Source organism: Canis lupus, chromosome 6, assembly GCF_048164855.1.
Source record: "Canis lupus baileyi chromosome 6, mCanLup2.hap1, whole genome shotgun sequence".
Classification (NCBI taxonomy): Eukaryota; Metazoa; Chordata; class Mammalia; order Carnivora; family Canidae; genus Canis; species Canis lupus.
Genome location: NC_132843.1, coordinates 38099077 through 38116758, shown reverse-complemented (window position 1 = coordinate 38116758; position 17682 = coordinate 38099077). Strand labels below are relative to the sequence as shown.

The window sequence follows — 17682 nt, the reverse complement described above, 5'->3', positions numbered from 1 at the left end:
CTTCGGGGTTGTTGTTTTTTTTTTTTTAATTGAGCACCATTTAAATGTAGTACTAATTTAAAAATACTTTACTCAGTGGGACGCCTGGGTGGCTCAGCAGTTGACTGATTCTGTGATTTTGCGGTCCCAGGATGGAGTCCCACATCGGGCTCCCTGCATGGAGCCTGCTTCTCTCTCTGCCTCTCTCTCTCTCTCTCTCTCTCTGTCTCTGTGTGTGTGTGTGTGTCTTGGGGTTTAGTTCCAGTTCACATTGGGTGTAGAGATTACCTAGGTAAATATATAAACTTTTGGGCACTGGGATGGCTCAGTCGCTGAAGCCTCTGTCTTCAACCCAGGTCATGATTTCAGGGTCCTGGGATGTAGCCCCACATCCAGCTGCCTGCTCATCAGGGAGTCTGTTTCTCTCTCTTCCGCTGCCCCTCTCCCCACTTGTGTGCATGTGCTCTCTCTCTCTCAAATAAATAAATAAAATCGGGGATCCCTGGGTGGCTCAGCGGTTTGGCACCTGCCTTTGGCCCAGGGCGTGATCCTGGACCCCCCGGGATCAAGTCCCACGTCGGGCTCCTGGCATGGAGCCTGCTTCTCCCTCCTCCTGTGTCTCTGCCTCTCTCTCTATGTCTATCATAAATAAATAAATATTTTAAATAAATAAATAAATAAAATCTTTGAAAACCCCATATATATATATTAGTATTTATGTGTATTTACTGTATATATTAGTATATATAATATATATACACCATGTATGTATATATTAGTATACATATATATTGGAAAGCATACCTTCCTTTCTCCAATACTTTAGTCAGAAAATAAGCTCTAGTATTGGGGACACCTGGGTGGCTCAGCGGTTGAGCGTCTGCCTTCTGCTCAGTGTGATCCTGGAGTCCCGGGATCGAGTCCCACATTGGGCTTCCCGCGGGGAGCCTGCTTCTCCCTCTGCCTGTGTCTCGGCCTCTCTCTGTGTCTCATGAATAAATAAATAAAATCTTAAAAAAAAAAAGAGTCCCATGGCCCCTTGGGCTGAGCCAGCCAGGTGGCACTTTTTCAACTTTTTTCTGCTTCTTATGAATAAAATGACAGCTTACATTTATCCAGAGCTTGCTACATACCTGGCATCATTGCAATACTACATGTTTTATTTCATTTACACCCTTGATTTTAATATTATCTTCCCCACTTCACAGATAATGAAACTAAGGCATAGAAAAGTTGAAGAATTTATAGAGATCAGGACATCTGGGGTGGTTCAGCGGTTGAGCCTTTGCCTTCAGCTCGGGGTGTGATCCTGGAGCTCTGGGATTGAGTCCCACATGGGGTTCCTTGCATGGAGCTTGCTTCTCCTGTCTCTGCTCTCTGTCTCTCATGAATAAATAAACAAAATCTAAAAAAATAATAATTTGTAGAGGTCATATGGTTTAGGAAATGTAGGACTGAATTATGTCCCTGCAAATTAATATGTTGAAGCCCCAATGTGCTGGTGTTTGGAAACCAGACCTCAGGAAGGTAATTATATTTAACTGAGGTCCTGAGGGTAGGGCCCTTCTGATGGGATTAGCACCCCTATAAAAGGACCACCCCTTCCTCCACAACAAGTACAAATAAAGGGGTCTTGTGATCTTAGGCACCAGGATGGTGATGACTGCCAAAAGAAGAGGCCTCAGAATGAAACCTACATTGCCAGTACCCTGATCTTACACTTCCTAGCCTCCAGAACGGTGAAATAAATTTCTGTTTAAGCCACCAAGTCTACAGTTTTGTTGTAATAGCTCAAAGCAGACTAATATAGCCAGGATATGAACCCCAGGAGTCCCAGGGCAAGCACATTTGACCCCTACATCACACTGCCATTTTGTTAATACAAAGTAAAAAAAGTGGGGATCCCTGTGTGGCTCAGCTGTTTAGTGTCTGCGTTTGGCTCAGGGCGTGATCCTGGAGTCCCGGGATTGAGGCCTGCATCGGGCTCCCTGCGTGGAACCTGCTTCTCCCTCTGCCTATGTCTCTCTCTGTGTCTCTCATGAATAAATAAATAAAATCTTAAAAAAAAAAAAAAAAAAGTAAAAGAAGTGGAGTGGGGATTTGGAAAATTCTAACTTATAATTCTATTGTTTTTTTAAAAATGTACTAAAGGGGCAGCTGGGTGGCAGAGTCAGTTAAGTGTTTGCCCTCAGCTCAGGTCATGATCCCAAGGTCCTGGGATCAAACCCCCCCCATACATCGTGTCAGGCTCCTTGCTCATCAGGTAGCCTGCTTCTCCTGCCTCTGCCCCTCCTCTGCTTGCACGCACTCTATCTCTCTCTGTGTCAAAAAAATAAATCTTAAACAAAAAAAAACTAAAGTAAGTATATATTACTTTTAAGTAACAACAACAACAAAAAACAATAGGGTCAAGAACAAAAGAACAGGGGCGGTCCAGGTGGCTCTGCAGTTTAGAGCCGCCTTCAGCCCAGGGCCTGATCCTGGAGACTAGGATCGAGTCCTGCATCAGGCTCCCTGCATGTGTCTGCCTCTCTTTGTCTCTGTGTGTCTCTCATGAATAAATAAATAAAATTTTTTTAAAAAAGGAAAAAGAACAGAGTTATGGGTAAACAAAAGCATTTTTACTGTAATAAACTCCAAAAAATTGATGGCACTGTCAAAAAAATTCAGAGATGACTGGGTGGCATGGTTGAGCCTCAGTTGAGCCTCTGACTCTTGGTTTCCGCTCAGGTTGTGATCTCAGAGTCGTGAGCTCCCATCCTGCATTGGACTTTGTCCCTCTCTCCCTCTGCTTCTTCCCCTTACCCTAAATAAATAAATAAATAAATAAATAAATAAATAAATAAATAAATAAAATCTTTAAGACAGATAAAAGATAAAAAAATACACATGAACCCTCTTTTTTCTCGTCTACCCCATCCATCCAGTCTCACTTCTGCATCATCAGTGTCACCAATTTGTTGTATATCCTCTACTTTTTCAAATGTGTATAAACAGGGCAGCCCTGGTGGCACAGCGGTTTAGTGCCGCCTGCAGCCTGGGGTGTGATCCTGGGGACCCTGGATTGAGTCCCACATCGGGCTCCCTGCATGGAGCCTGCTTCTCCCTCTGCCTGTTCCTCTGCCCCTCTCTCTCTCTCTGTGTCTCTATGAATAAATAAATAAAACCTTAAAAAAATGTGTATAAATAGATAATCACATACCCACATTTTATTTCTTTACTTGATTGTGATGAAGTTTTGGAATATAGGTGAGGTCCGGAGCCAACCACCAATAAAGAATTCTTGAGATGTTTTTGGTGCAAAATGGTGGTTTTATTAAAGCCCTGGGATGGGACCCATGGGCAGTAAAAGCTGCTGCCCCGGGGCCTGTGAGGGGTGGCTGATTACATACCTAGGAGTTGGGAGGGGTTTGGCGATAGCGTACTCTCTGAGGAATTTTGGAAGCAAAGTTTCCAGGACCTTGAGGGGGCTAGCTGTGGTTGGGGAAAGGTCACTTATTACCGTCTAATAAACGCTGAGTCATGAGACCCTTCAGATGGATATGGGTGGGCCATGTGCTTGGCGGATGACTGCCAACATGTATCTTGGGGGGTAGAGATAAAGGACATTTCTGAAGGAATTTTTATATGTTAAGGTAGACTTCCAGCCTCCTGGGGGTCGGGCTAAGATTGCCTTTGCCCTTAGCAAAGTATTAACATAGAGGCAGTGGAGTCCACAGAGGAATGTCACTCTCCTTGTTTCAAGGACTTGTCAATGTGCTGTCCCAGGCTTGTGCTTTGTCCTTAGCTAATCCTCATCAACTGTTTTTGTTTGGTTTCTAACAAAAATGACATCACGTTCTAGAAATTTTGCTTTTAAAAATTAATATATCCTGAAAAAGAAAATACATCCTGGCCATTTTTTTTCCAAATCAAAACATAGAGATCTACTTCACTCTATTTAATGACCTCATAAAATTCTCCTCATATCTGAAGAACTTTAGTTCTTCCCTTATCCTCCCCACCACACACCCCAGTTGATTTCCAGAACAAAAGACCTTACATTTGTCAGAGAGAAGAAACTCGAGCAGGGAGAGCTGCAGGCAGAGGAAGAGGGAGAAGTAGGCTCCCCTGCTGAGCAGGGAGCCCAATTTGGGACTACATCCCATGAGCCAAGGATCATGACCTGAGCCAAAGGCAGATGGTTCGCCAACTGAGCCATCCAGGTGCCCCAGTTTTTCTTGATTTTCTAAGGCCTAATTATTTGATTCATATAAAAGACAAGTATGGTGCCCCCACCCCCTCAAAAGAAAAAAATCCCTGGCTCTTTGTAACTTCAATTGCCTTCTCCCTCTGCCTCTGCCTGCCGCTCTCCCTACTTGTGTTTCCTCTCTCTCTGTTAAATAAATAAGATCTCTTTTTAAAAAAATTCATGAAGGGGATCCCTGGGTGGCTCAATGGTTTAGCGCCTGCCTTTGGCCCAGGGCGCGATCCTGGAGTCCCGGGATCGAGTCCCGGGATCGAGTCCCACGTCGGGCTCCCGGCAGGGAGCCCGCCTCTCCCTCTGCCTGTGTCTCTGCCTCTCTCTCTATCTCTCTCATGAATAAATAAATTAATTAATTTAAAAAAATAAAAAAAAATAAAAAAATTCATGAAGTTGGATAGGCAAAGATTTCTCAAATAGATACAGAAATCATAATGGAATGATGGAATTCATTAAAATTAAGAACTATCCATTAAAAGACCATTAAGGTAAAACACAAGCCATGGACTAGGAGAAAATATTTGTAGCGCATATATCTGACAAAGTACTGGTATCAGAAGATAAATGTGTATCTAGAGTTAGATAGATATAGATATATAAAAGACAAAAGACAACCTGGGCAGCCCAAGTGGCTCAGCGGTTTAGCGCCACCTTTGGCCCAGGGTCAGATCCCAGAGACCCAGGATCCAGTCCTATGTTGGGCTCCCTGCAGGGAGTCTGCTTCTCCCTCTGCCTGTGTCTTTGCCTCTTTCTCTCTGTGTGTCTCTCATGAATAAATAAACAATTCTTTTTAGGATTTTATTTATTTATTCATGAGAGACACAGAGAGAGGCTGAGACATAGGCAGAGGGAGAAGCAGACTCCCTGCGGGGAGACCGACGTGGGACTCTGGGACTCGATCCTGTGACTCTGGAATCACACCCTGAGACAAAGGCAGACGCCCAACCGCTGAGCCACCCAGGTGTCCCAAATAAATAAAATCTTAAAAAAAAAAAGACAACTCATTTGAAAAAAGTCCACAAACGACTTGAGTTGGCATTTCACAAAAGAGGACATCACATGATTAATAAACATATGAAAAGAGTGTCAACATTATCAATTATTAGGGTAATTAAAATTACAAAGAGATACTGGAAATTCTAGAGCAATTAAAAGGCATTGAGGGACGCCTGGGTGGCTCAGCAGTCCCACATAGGGCTCCCTTCATGGAGCCTGCTTCTCTCTCTGCCTGTGTCTCTGCCTTTCTCTCTGTGTCTCTCATGAATAAATAAATAAAATCTTTAAAAAAAAAAAAGAGAGAGAAAAGAAAAGGCAATTTCTAGGAAAGCCCAGGTGTGGAAGGTGAATGTGCTGAAAAAAACTACGAATGAGAATGTTTCTGCAACCCAGAGATGGAAGTAATTCAGTGGCTGGCCAAACTCAAGTACCAGTTCAACTTTTACCCAGAAATGTTTGGTCTGGCTATTAGTCTTTTGGGCAAGTTTTTGGTTACTGTAAAGGCTCACACAAAGTACCTGAGTCCTACTGCTGTCAGCTGCAGAGACCATGGAGCAGAGGGAGGGCTCCAGACATAGTGTTGCGAGAGGAACGTGCTGCCCTGTGGACCTCTGCAGCCAGGTTCTGTCCTGGAGCCTCAGGTTACCTTCAAGTGAAAAGTAAGGCAGGCTGCTCTGAGAATGGACACATGGAAATCCAGGAAAGCTTGAATAAAAGTATAGACCTCATCAGGGGGCCTGGCTTGGCTTGGTCAGGTCATTGTTCCAGGGTCCCAGGATGCAGCTCTGCATTAAGCTGCCAGCTCAGCAGGGAGTCTGCTTCTGCCTCTGCCCTTCTCCTTGTTTGTGCTTTCTCTCTCTCTCTCTCTCTTTTTTTTTTTTTTAAAGATTTTATTTATTTATTCATGAGAAACAGAGAGAAAGAGGCAGAGACACAGGCAGAGGGAGTAGCAGGCTCCCGGCAGGGAGCCCGATATGGGACCCATCCAAGGTCTCCAGGATCACACCTTGGGCGGAAGGCAGACGCCCAACCACTGAGCCACCTGGGCTGCCCCTCTCTCTCTTTCTCAATCTCTCTCGTTCTCAAATAAATAATAAAAATCTTTAAATAAACAAACAAACAAACAAATAAATAAATAAGGGGCCTAGCTGCTTCAGTCTGTAGAGCATGTGACTTGTGATCCTGGGGTCATGAGGTTAAGCTGCATGTTGGGCATAGAGCTTATTTTATTTTATTTTATTTTATTTTATTTTATTTTATTTTTTTATTTTTATTTTTTTTAAGATTTTATTTATATATTCATGAGAGACACAGAGCAAGAGAGAGGCAGAGGCACAGGCAGAGGGAGAAGCAGGCTCCATGCAGGGAGCCCGACTTGGGACCCGATCCGGATCCCGGGTCTCCAGGATCACAACCTGGGCCAAAGGTGGCGCTAAAGGCCAGCCCCGGTGGCTCAGCGGTTTAGCGCCCCCTTCGGCCCAGGGCCTGATCCTTGAGACCCAGAATCGAGTCCCTCTTCGGGCTCCCTGCACGGAGCCTGCTTCTCCCTCTGCCTGTGTCTCTGCCTCTTTCTCTCTCTTTCTGTGTCTCTAATAAATAAATAAAATCTTAAAAAAAAAAAAAAAGGTGGCGCTAAACCACTGAGCCACCCCGGCTGCCTGAGCTTATTTTAAAAATAAATAAATAAGCCTTTAAAAATCTTTAAGAAGAAGATACCAACAGCCTTTTTTGCAGAAATGGAAGAGCCAATCCACAAATTCACCAGAACCAAAAGGGACTCTAAATGGCCAAAATAATCTTTAAAAAAGAAGAGCAGAAGTGCCTGGGTGGCTCAGTTGGTGAAACATCTACCTTCAGCTCAGGTCATGATCCCGGAATCCTGGGATCAAGCCCACATCAGGCGCCCTGCTCAGCGGGGAGCATGCTTCTCCCTCTGCCTGATGCTCCCATGGCTTGTGCTCCTCTCTGTCAAAAGAAAATCTTAAAAAAAAAAAAAGAAAAAGAAAAAGAAAAAGAAGAGCAAAGTCAGGTGACTCATACTTCCCAATTTCAAATTTTACTATAATAAGCTACAATAATGGAATGATGTTGTCCTGGCAGAAAGATATACATATATATCAATGAAATAAAACTAAGAGTCCAGGGGCCATGGTTCAGTTAGTTACATATCCGACTCTTGATTTCACCTCAGGTCATTATCTCAGGGTTGTGGGATTGAGCCCTGTGTTGGGCTCTACACTGTGTGAGGCAACTGTTTGGGATTCTTTCTCCCTCTCCCTCTACCCCTCCCCTTGCTTGCATTCTAAATAAATAAAAATATATTTTTTAAATTTTTATTTATTTATGATAGTCACAGAGAGAGAGAGAGAGAGAGGCAGAGCCATAGGCAGAGGGAGAAGCAGGCCCCATGCACCGGGAGCCTGACGTGGGATTCAATCCCGGGTCTCCAGGATCGAGCCCTGGGCTAAAGGCAGGTGCTAAACCGCTGCACCACCCAGGGATCCCAATAAAAATCTTTAAAAAAATAAAATAGGGATCCCTGGGTGGCGTAGCGGTTTAGCGCCTGCCCTTGGCCCAGGGCGCGATCCTGAAGACCCGGGATCAAATCCCACGTCGGGCATGGAGCCTGCTTCTCCCTCTGTCTCTGCCTCTCTCTCTCTCTCTGTGTGTGTGACTATCATAAATAAATTAAAATTAAAAAAAAATAAGAAAAAAAAAATAAAATAAAGGGATCCCTGAGTGGCTCGGCGGTTGAGTGTCTGCCTTTAGCTCAGGGTGTGATCCTGGAGTTCCGGGATTTAGTCCCACATTGGGCTCCCTGCATGGAGACTGCTTCTCCCTCTGCCTATGTCTCTGCCTCTATGTGTCTCTCATGAATAAATAAATAAATAATGTTAAAATAAAATAAAATTGAGAATCCAGAAATAAAATAAATCTATAGACAATTGTGATGCCTGGCTGCCTCAGCCAGTAAAGCACGTGACTCTTGATCTTGGAGTCATGATTTTAAGACCCACATTGGTCATAAAGCTTACATAAAAATTTTTTTTTAAAAGATCTTATTTACTTATTCATGAGAGACACACAGAGAGAAGCAGAGACATAGGCAGAGGGAGAAGCAGGCTCCCTGCAGGGAGCCCAATAGGGGACTTGATCCCAGGACCCTAGGATCATGACCTGAGCCAAAGACAATCACTCAACCACAGCCACACAGGCATCCCCTCAAAAATTTTTTTAAAGTTTTTTAAAAAGATTTTATTTATTTATTAATGAGAGACAGAGAGAGAGACACAGACAGACAGACAGAGGGAGAAGCAGGCTCCATGGAAGGAGCCCACCAAAAAAATTTTTTTAATTATTTATTTATTTATTCATGAGTGACAGAGAGAGAGAGAGAGGTAGAGACACAGGCAGAGGGAGAAGCAGGCTCCATGCAGGGAGCCTGATGCGGGACTCTATCCCAGGACTCCAGGACCACAGCCTGGGCCAAAGGCAGGCACTAAACCACTGAGCCACCCAGGCATCCTTCGCCAATTTTTTTTTTTTAATTTTTATTTATGATAGTCACACACAGAGAGAGAGAGAGAGGCAGAGACATAGGCAGAGGGAGAAGCAGGCTCCATGCACCGGGAGCCCGACGTGGGATTCGATCCCGGGTCTCCAGGATCACGCCCTGGGCCAAAGGCAGGCGCTAAACTGGTGCGCCACCCAGGGATCCCCCTCGCCTGAATTTTTTTAAATGGAGGGCAGAAAACTTCAATAGACATTAGTCCAAAGAATATACACACATGACCAACAAGGACAGGAAAAGGTTCTAAACATTGTTAGTCATTAGGGAAATACATGCTACAATATAGATGAACCTTGAAAACACAATACACAAAAAGACAATGTATGATCCTGCTTACGTGAAATACAGGTTACCAGGGGCTGGGAAATGTGGGAATGGCAGGTTGTTGTGTGATGGTCATAGAGCTCCTATTTGAAATGATGAAAAAGTTTTGGAAATAGTGGTGCTGATTGCATAAGATTGTGAATATGACTAATCCCACGGATTTACAGACTTAAAAATGGTTTAAATATCAAATTTTGTGTTATGTGTATTTTACCACAGTAAAAAATAATTTTTAAAAACTATAATGAGGGACACCTGGGTGGCTCAGTGGCTGAGCATCTGCCTTCAGCCCAGGGCGTGATCCTGGAGACCCAGGATTGAGTCCCACAAGGGGGTTCCCTGCATGGAGTCTGCTTCTCTCTCTGCCTCTGTCTCCGCCTCTCTCTGTCTGTGTCTCTCATGAATAAATAAATAAAATATTTAAAAAAATAACTAAATAAAGAACTATAATGAAGGGCAACTGAGTGGCTCAGTCAGTTAAGCGTTGGACTCTTGATTTCAGCTCAGGTCATGATCTCAGCGTAGTGAGATGGAGTCTATGTCTGGATCATTCTCTAGGCATGGAGCCTGCTAAGATTCTCTCTCTCCTTCTGCCCCTCTTAATCTCTAATAAAAAGTAAATAAAATATTTTAGGGACTCCTGGGTGGCTCAGTGGTTGAGCATTTGCCTTTGGCTCAGGGCATGATTCCGGGTCCTGGGATCGATTCCCACATGGGTTCGCCACGGGGAACCTGCTTCTCCCTCTGCCTACATCTCTGCCTCTCTCTCTGTATGTCTCTCATGAATAAACAAATAAAATCTTAAAAATAAATAAAATATTTTTATTTTTTATTTATTTATTTTTTTTTAAATTTTTATTTATTTATGATAGTCACACAGAGAGAGAGAGAGAGGCGCAGAGACACAGGCGGAGGGAGAAGCAGGCTCCATGCACCGGGAGCCCGACGTGGGATTCGATCCCGGGTCTCCAGGATCGCGCCCTGGGCCAAAGGCAGGCGCCAAACCGTTGCGCCACCCAGGGATCCCAATAAAATATTTTTAAAGTAAATAAAATCTTTCAGAAATAAAATAGCTACAATGAAAAGAAAAATCCTTGGGCTGCCTGGGTGGCTCAGCAGTTTAGTGCTGCCCTCAGCCCAGGGCCTGATCCTGGAGACCTGGGATCCAGTCCCACATCAGGCTCCCTGCATGAAGCCTGGTTCTCCCTCTGCCTGTGTCTCTGCCTCTGTCTCTCATGAATAAACAAATAAAATCTTTAAAAAACAAAACAAAACAAAAAACAAACCCAAAGACCACAGCTCAGTGCATAATGTGATCTGGAACGGTATCTTGAACTGAAAAAAAAAAAGTATTTGTATAATGTACATTATTGGAACAACTGGAAATTGAAAATTTTGCATACATACTATAGATAAGAGCAAGTTTCCTAATTTTGACAAATAGTGGTTACATAAGAGAGTGTCCTTGTTCTTTAGAATTATATATATATTATATATAATATTTATGCATACATAAAAGTAATATGTAAATATATATATTTACACAACATATAAAACCTTAACCATTTGTATTACACATAGAGAGATTGTATAATCATACAGAGAGACAAAAAGAGAATGGTACAAAAAAAGTGATAAATGTTAACTGGTAAATCTGGTTAAAGGGAATACAGAGATTCTTAGTAATCCTTTCTTTTTCATTTCTTTTCTTATTTCTAAGTAGGCTCCATGCCCAGTGTGGAATCCAATTTGGGGCTTGAACTCACTACTCTGAGATTGAGACCTGAGCTGAGGTCCAGAGTCAAACACTTTTTTTTAAGATTTTTGTTGATTTATTCATAGAGACACACAGAGAGAGAGAGAGAGAGAAAGAGAGAGAGAAGCAGGCTCCATACAGGAAGCCAGATGTGGGACTCGATTCCGGGTCTCCAGGATCACACCCCAGGCTGCAGGTGGTACTAAACCGCTAAGCCACCCAGGCTGCCCCCAGAGTCAAACACTTACTTAACTGATGGAGTCACCCAGGTGTCCCTCTTTTTTCTTTTTTTAGTACTTTGCAACATTTTTGTAAGTTTGAAATGTATTAAAATTTTTAGGTGTGCCTGGGTGGCTCAGTGGTTGAGTGTCTGCCTTTAGCCCAGGGCGTGATCCTGGAGCCCCAGGATGGAGTCCCACGTCGGGTTCCCTGCCTGGAGCCTGCTTCTCTCTCTGCCTGTGTCTCTGCCGCTCTCTCTCTCTCTCTCTCTGTATCTCTCATGAATGAATAAGTAAAATATTTTTTAAAAAGTTTTTTGTTTTTACTTTTTTAAATATTTATTTATTTATTTATTTATTTATTTATTTATTTAAGATTTTATTTAGGGAGTTAGTGACACTCAAGCATTGCTGGTGGATGTGCAAGTTGGTAAACCTCATATGGGGGCAGTTGGAATACATATAAAAATGACAAACACATCTATCCTTTGACACAGCAATCCCACTTCTAGAAGTCTGTCTTGCAAATGGATATACCACATGGAACATGATAGAGAGCTGACGTTATACATTAAGTATGAGCTTAAACATTGCAGCATTGTGTATCACAGCAGCAAGCTAAAGACATGTCAGAGTCCATCAGCCTGTTAATAGACTATGACATATCCATAAAATTGATACTATGCAGCTACAGGAAGAATAAGGCAGCTCTTTCCAAACTAATATGGAAGGACTTCCAAGATATATTATTATTTTTTTCCAAGACATATTATTAAGTGAGTTAAGCAAGTGAGCTTATCTTTTGTGTAAGAAGGGAAAGAGGAAAATATACAGCGGTATGCACTTATATTCCCATTAAAAAGGCCTGGAAGGACCAAGAAGTTAATTAAAGTGTTCACTCACAGGTATGTGGACATAGATGGTAACAGGGCAGACGTGAGCGAAACTTTTCACTTTATATCTTTACATATATATTTATTTTCAAACTGTGGAAATGCTGATTTTATAAGTAAACTGACTTATTTTAATTAATTTTTGACTGCCCTAGAGAAAGACATGTTTATTCTCCTCTGTAAGCACCTAAACTGGTTTATTTTCAGAGAGACCGACCTGAGGTCCCTGGGAGCTGGATCCTGGGGAATTTGGGAGATCTCAGTGCAAAGGGATGGAGATAGACATAGCTTCAGCAAGGAGCTGACACAGAGTAGGCTTCAGAGTCACTCACTTGCTCTGTTTTCGGGCCCCTGGGGGAGGGCCTCTGGGGGTGGGAAGCAGGCTACTCACCCAGCATGCTCACAAGTGTTTGCAAAATTTGCAAAAGTGAGATATTTTAACTGCAATTCACAAAGACTGTTCTTTTTAATTTTTTAAAAACCCAATTTATTATTATTATTTTTGAAGATTTTATTTATTTTTTCATGAGAGAAAGAGAGAGAGAGAGAGGCAGAGACACAGGCAGAAGGAGAAGCAGGCTCCATGCAGGGAGCCAATGTGGGACTTGATCCCAGGACTCTGGGATCACAGCCTGAGCCAAAGGCAGACGCTCAACCGCTGAGCCACCCAGGCTTCCTTTTTTTTCTTTTCAATTTTTTTAATCTTTAAAAAAAATTTTTTTTTAGATCTTTATTCTCTGTGCCCAGTGTGGGGCTCAAACTTACAACCCTGAGGTCAAGAGTCAAGTACTCTCCAGACTAAGCCAGTGTAATTTATTTTTGCATTCTAATTAAATATTTATTTTGTACCTAATTTTGTATTATTTATATATATATTTTTTTTTATATATTTTTAAAAAGAGTTCATTTCTTTATTTCAGAGAGAGGAAGAGAGAGCATGAGTGGTGGAGAGGGGCAGAGAGGGGGAGAAATAGACTCCCCACGGGGCAGAGCTCAACACAGGGCTCCATCCCAGGACCCTGGGATCATTACCTGAGCTGAAGGCAGATGCTTCACCTACCTAGCCACCAGGCGCACTGTCCAGTGGTGTATTTATTTATTTATTTTAAAGATTTTATTTATTTATTTATTCATGAGAGACACAAAGAGAGAGGCAGAGACATAGGCAGAGAAAGATGCAGGCTCCATGCAAGGAGCCTGATGTGGGACTGGATCATGGGACTCCAGGATCATACCGTGGGTGGAAGGGAGGTGCTCAACCGCTTAGCCACCCAGGTATTCCCCAGTGGTGTTTTTAAATAGAAATATTGTGCTCTATGTGACATAACTCTCTTCTTCCCCATTTCCTGTATGAAAATTTTAGAAAAATGGGTATTTTTCTCTCTAAAATTTTACACAAAATAGGGTGAGATTTAGATTAAGAGCAGCAAGGTGGGGTGCCTGGGTGGCTCAGAGGTTTGAGCACCTGCCTTTGGCTCAGGGCATATCCCAGGTCTGGGGATTGAGTCCCGCATCGGGCTCCCTTGTATGGAGCTTGCTTCTCCCTCTGCCTGTGTCTCTGCTTCTCTCTCTCTCTCTGTGCCTCTCTTGAATAAATAAATAAAAATCTTAAAAAAAAAAAAAACAGCAGCAAGGTGAGGGGCGCCTGGGTGGTTTGGCGATTAAGCATCTGCCTCTGGCTCATGGTGTGGTCCTACAGTCCCAGGATGGAGTCCTACATGGGGCTCCCCCCGTGGAGAGCCTGCTCTTCCTCTGTTTATGTCTCTGTCTCTCTCTCTCTGTCTCTCATGGGTAAATAAATAAAATCTTTTTTTTTTTTTTTTTAATTTTTATTTATTTATGATAGTCACAGAGAGAGAGGGGCACAGAGACATAGGCAGAGGGAGAAGCAGGCTCCATGCACCGGGAGCCTGATGTGGGATTCGATCCCGGGTCTCCAGGATCGCGCCCTGGGCCAAAGGCAGGCGCCAAACCGCTGCGCCACCCAGGGATCCAATAAATAAAATCTTAAAAAAAAAAAAAAAGGCAGCAAGGTGAGAAAAACCTGTGGGGTTGGAGGGAGGGGTTGTGGGTGGCCACAGGTTCTGTGATAGCCCATTGTGTGACACAGGCAGGGAGGTGACTGCTGCCTGCTTTCTGCACTCCTCAGACTATACCTGAATGATTCTGCTCCAGCCCAGGAGGCAGGTTGTCACAGGGATGTTGGCAATGGAGGGTGACCATGGGAGCTCACCCAGAATGGTAAAGAGTTTGGAGTCAGATCTGGAGAAATCTCTAAAGAAAACTAGTGAAATTTTGTTCTAAGACTCTAGTAGGAGGGGGCGGGCACGGTGGTTGGAAAAGAGGTAGGAAGGGCAGTGCTAGGACCAGGGAGAGAGGTGAGAGGCAGATTGCCTTTTTTATAAATGTAGAGTTTGTATTAAATACCACCATCAAACAACTTAACATTAACATTGGAATGATATTCATCAAACAATGACTACCTTGGACGCCTGGGTGGCTCAGAGGTTTAGCGTCTGCCTTTGGCCCAGGGTATGATTCTGGAGACCCGGTCGAGTCCCACGTCGGGCTCCCTGCATGGAGCTTGCTTCACCCTCTGCCTGTGTCTTTGCCTCTCTCTCTCTTTCTCTGCATCTCTCATGAATAAATGAATAAAATCTTAAAAACAGAAACAAAAAAACAATGACTACCTCAATGGCAGGATTTTAAGTGATTTTCATCTCTACTTGTTTATGTAAGTACATGTCATTTCTAGTGGACAATATAGTCATTAATCTTTTTTTTTTTTTTAAGTCTCATTAGATATATCTGGCTTCCAAACTCCCGATTCAGCTACTGAGCTACCTTTACTCTTGCTTCTCTCAACTACCACACAAGCAGATTTAATTCATCCTGAGCTTCACAATTTATATAAAAACTCAGCTCCCTGGCATCTGGGGGTCTCCGTCGGTGAAGCATCTGCTTTTAGCTCAGGTCGTGATCTCAGGGATCCTGAGATTGAGTCCCGAGTGGGGCTGGGAAGCAACTTCTCCCTCTCCTTCTGCCCCTCCCCCAGCTCATGCTCTATTGCAGTTAAATAAAAATCTTTTAAAAAACCTCAAAAACTTAGCTCCAAGCTTGTCAAAACAAAGGACTTCCCAACCCAGCAAAATGCATCTTCCTTAGATGGCAGTTCAAGGGGCAAGACCCCTTGTCCATTAAAAAAAAAAAAAAAAAAAAAAAAAAAGGATTCCTTCAAAAGAAATTCTGATAATTAGAGTATCTTCCTTATACTAGTAAGATTATTCTAATTACAGTTGTTCAAAAATAGAATGGTCTTAGTTCCAAGTCCCTGAAAGTTTTCCAATAGAACATGAAAGAAAAACCAGATATTTTAAGAAGGATGCTGACCCGGGATAGGCAGTTGGACTGTGTAACCTCTATTTCTTATTCTCTCACATTTTTATTTTTTTTTTAATTTTTTTTTTTATTTATTTATTAGTCACAGAGAGAGAGAGAGAGAGGCAGAGACATAGGCAGAGGGAGAAGCAGGCTCCATGCACCAGGAGCCCGATGTGGGATTCGATCCCGGGTCTCCAGGATCGCGCCCTGGGCCAAAGGCAGGCGCCAAACCGCTGCGCCACCCAGGGATCCCCTTCTCTCACATTTTTAGATCTTGCCAGTACCTCTCACTAAAGTGTCCAATTATGTGCTGCATTTCATTTCCAAATATTCTTTGAACATTAAGAACCCCTTACACCCACCACTGTGGTTTGCATAATGTAGACTCTTCATAACACTAACAAAGACTTAACTAGTTTGGATCACCTGCCAGTCAGCCTTTAAGCATGTAACAGGAGGAATTAACTCATGTAATCCTCAACAGCAGCCCATGAGATAGGGTCTTATTACGATCATTCCCGTGTTGAGGATTTTGCCTGGGTTCCATGTATCATGAAGGGACAGGGCTGGGATTTGAATCCAGGCAGGCTGTCTCCAAGTTAGCCTCCTAATCAACATGATGATGCCTCTCACTTGACAGAGGTTTGAAATTGCTGCAGTTCTGAATACGGAGATCTATGTGGTATTTTGGCCTGGTTCTAGCCTGCTGTGAGTATGGTGGGCTGAGATAAGAAAGCTGACCTGATCACAGGACTTATCAACAGCCAAAGTATGCCATATGCAGTCCACATCTGAAAGCCAAAGGCAGAGTAGTAGTGGGATAGTTGCATCCTGTCCAGAAGGGGCATCACAGTGACTGACAGGTGTACAGACTCTGGAATCTCTGTTTGCTGTAGACAGGTTCTTAAAGGGCAAGCAGCCCACTCACTCACTGGTGCCACCTGTGTGATAGGGACCTGGGTGAGTGGGGTTTCTACCTATCTGGAACCCCTCACTGACCTGAGGTTGGTACTAGCTCTCAGGAGGGTTCCTGATTCCTACCTGCCCTCTTCCTGTGGTCTCACTCACCTCTCAAGCCTCCTTGCCTCTGCCTTGTGCAACACCAAATTCATCAGTATCCCAACCCTTCACCCTGGTGGTAAACACCTCTGCTGGAATCTTACTTTTGTTCCAACTCAATGAGAATAAATCTCCCTGAACAGCATTAGTAATTTTTTTTTGTGGTTAATTAATTTATTTTTATAGTCTTACAACTCCTGCACTTAAAAAATGACTTTCAGCATGCAAAACTGGCCTCCGCAGCTAACTAGATTCCATAGATCCGTCCTGAAAAGTATAAGTCATTAAAAAATATGATTATTACTAAAAGTATTGTTATGACAAGTAAATAATTCAAGGTCTTTGACGTAGAGAAAAGGGGGGGGGGGTGATAACTGCCTCCTGCTCCCGCTATTTTATCTTGCAGTCCCCGGGCGCTGGGGCGGGGGCGCTGGGGCGGGGCCCCCCAGCTGCAGCTCGGCTGGACCCTGGCTGGACCCTCCTGCCTGGTCCTGCGTCACGTGGGCGCTGAGCTCACCGCGTGCGAGCCTTTGTCAGCGGCCAGGCTCCGCTGGAGGCCAAGGAGGGCTGTGGTTTTCATTGTGACCCCTCTCCAGGGAAATCCCGTTGGCGCCCCCGGCCTCCCACCACCACGGCCCGCCTGGGTCTCCTCTGCCTCCTGCAGCCCCCCCATCCTACACACCTCCATCCCACCCCCTGCCCCGTCTCCCTCGGCCCCCACCCCCACGCCCAGCCCTGTCTCCCCCAGCCCCTCCGCCCTGCACACCCCCACCTCACGGCCTGCCCCGTCTCCCCCAGCCCCTCCGCCCTGCACACCCCCACCTCACGGCCTGCCCTGTCTCCCCCAGCCCCTCCGCCCTGCACACCCCCACCTCACGGCCTGCCCCGTCTCCCCCAGCCCCTCCGCCCTGCACACCCCCACCTCACGGCCTGCCCCGTCTCCCCCAGCCCCCCCACCCTGCACACCCCCACCCCCACGGCCTGCCCGGTCTACCCTGCCCCAGGGACGCTGGGGAGCCCAGCCACAGCAGCCCCCCCCCTCCCCCGGAGCGCCCGCGCTGGAGCCGGGCTGCCCCGGAAGGATCTGACCGGCCACTTCCTGACATTGTCTCTCTGGACGCGGTCCGCGGGCGTCCAGCGCTCCAGGCCGGCCCCCTCCCGGCCCCGGCCTCCCGGACGTCCCCGCCCGCCCGGGGCACCGCGTGGTCACCGGGGCGACCGTCCGGCCGGGGCGGGGCCCACCTGGCAGGCCCCGAGGGTGG

At 44.8% G+C, this 17682-nt stretch overlaps 1 long non-coding RNA gene across 1 annotated transcript; it reads right to left on the bottom strand.

The window, feature by feature from the left end:
• Positions 1-2578: 2578 nt before the first annotated feature.
• On the bottom strand, positions 2579-17097 carry LOC140635263 (uncharacterized). The gene is made up of 5 exons (XR_012032623.1): positions 16103-17097; positions 14464-14638; positions 7070-7198; positions 5737-5864; positions 2579-2785 (listed from the first exon to the last, which is right to left on the bottom strand). It is a non-coding gene; the product is annotated as an uncharacterized lncRNA (long non-coding RNA).
• Positions 17098-17682: the final 585 nt, after the last annotated feature.